General features: G+C 36.8%; 1 long non-coding RNA gene across 1 annotated transcript; it reads left to right on the top strand.

The window, feature by feature from the left end:
• Positions 1–212: 212 nt before the first annotated feature.
• Positions 213–1,592, top strand: LOC132094710 (uncharacterized). The gene is made up of 3 exons (XR_009422380.1): positions 213–313; positions 533–603; positions 1,457–1,592. It is a non-coding gene; the product is annotated as an uncharacterized LOC132094710 (long non-coding RNA).
• Positions 1,593–1,875: the final 283 nt, after the last annotated feature.

Here is a 1,875-nt window from a genome sequence, read left to right as displayed (position 1 = left end):
TGAGAAAAATAGTGACGTGTTTAATACTTATTTTACTCGCTATATATTATAATATTTATATATGTATATGTGTATATATGGCGACTGTTTATATACACACACATATATACAGTATAAATATATAATCATATATATATATATGTGTGTGTGTGTGTGTGGAATATGACATGTTGTCAAGCCATTGTGACATTTTCTTCAAAGCGCTAGGTCATCTAGCTGTTATATTTTTAATTATTTACCATTTCCCCTTTTCAGAACAAAGAAATTACAGAGAATGCTTACAGTAAGGTTTCCATGTCTCAAAAGTCAAAAGGTAGGTTCAAAGGAGTACCATGCATTTGCGAAATCTCTTCCTCTTTTTTAGTAATCTTTCTTTGTCTCTTTTTTTTTATCTTGTCCTAATAATTTTGATAATCTACAAATAAGACAATTTAACATAAAACTGTCTGAAGCCAATTTGGCTGATTAATTACATGAACAATATTTTAACATTTGTTTCACTTTGTGTCAAGTGCTCAAAGTTTTTTTCCAGCAAAAACAGTCAACTTTGCATCCCCCTACTTTCTGTTGTGCCTGAAGGCATCATATTTTCTCATATCAGAGGTACATATTAGTAATGAACTTGCAACTTTCTGTGTGGCATCAGTGATTTGGATGCAATCTTATAAACTTTAGAGCATGCAGTGAAGTCTAAGGAAAAATTTAACATACTAATATGCAGCTTTTTGGTAATAAAATGTACCATTTCTGTGTAAATGCGGTACAAAAATGTTCCTTTTAGCTTCTGTACCTTGGGATACCACCCCGGCAGTGACAGCTTTGTTTCTTTTTTTCGAGATTCTAGGCTACCCTTACTGTCAAACGGGCAATGAAAAAGATCTCTGCAGGATAAGATCCAAGAACAACAGGAGGCCAGGAACACGACCCTGAAATGATGCCCCAAGATCAGCTTAGTTTTCTAGACAAACAATTTGAGTGATGACATCCAGTGTGCAGTTCTCTAAAAGACTGGCACAGCCCTCATCATCGGACCAATTTTTAGGGTGATTTTTGTTCAGCAAAAGTGTTTAGTCATAATGGGTGTGCATTCCGAAACGCAGTGTCAGAACTTTCACATTCTATAACAATACCATCCATTTGCATATTACTCACTCGCTTGTTTTTTTTGTGTCTAGTGCCCATTATGTTGGCGTCAAAATGGAGTCTTATGTTATTAGAGAGGAGGTTTCATCTTATGTATCATTAAAAACCTGTAACCTAGGACATTCAATCATTCAGACATGTAGCATTATGCCAATATTCTACGCTTCTAAAGCTCACACAAGCTATGGCTGTCCATGGCGCCACGTCACGGAGTGAAATTTCATTACTGTAGTGAAATGAGCTGGGTCAACAGAAGATGAGTCCCACTTCAATATAAGCATAAATTTTTTTTTTTTTTTTTTAAATTGGCCAGGCAGTTCCAGACACAAACACATTTGTAGCTGGCCCCGATGACAGAAGTAGCTGTGGCTTCCAGCTGTGTGTTGACACAATAGCCTTAACACTTTGGCCGGATCCTGGATGGGTCCCTAGAGAACAGCTCTGCTTTTTAAAGGTAAGTAATATGTATCCAGAAAATCAGCCATAAAGGGGTCCCTTTTCCCTCCCACAAAAGCCACCCTGGTACTAGTTTTCTTTGGCTCAGTCTGTGGGGTTTTCAGTTAAAATGGAACACCTGACCCAGGATTACTGGTAATGTGACTCTAGTTTAAGCCAGGAACACTGATATCAAGGGATGTTTAACAGTTTGTAATAGTTATGTAGAAGTTGTGGATTAACTGTGCTTGTAGCAGTTCATATCAGACGATCATTACATAGTAAAAGTTCAATGAA

The sequence above is a fragment of the Carassius carassius genome, chromosome 19 (assembly GCF_963082965.1).
Source record: "Carassius carassius chromosome 19, fCarCar2.1, whole genome shotgun sequence".
Taxonomy (NCBI): domain Eukaryota; kingdom Metazoa; phylum Chordata; class Actinopteri; order Cypriniformes; family Cyprinidae; genus Carassius; species Carassius carassius.
This window is presented reverse-complemented; position numbering and strand designations above follow the sequence as displayed.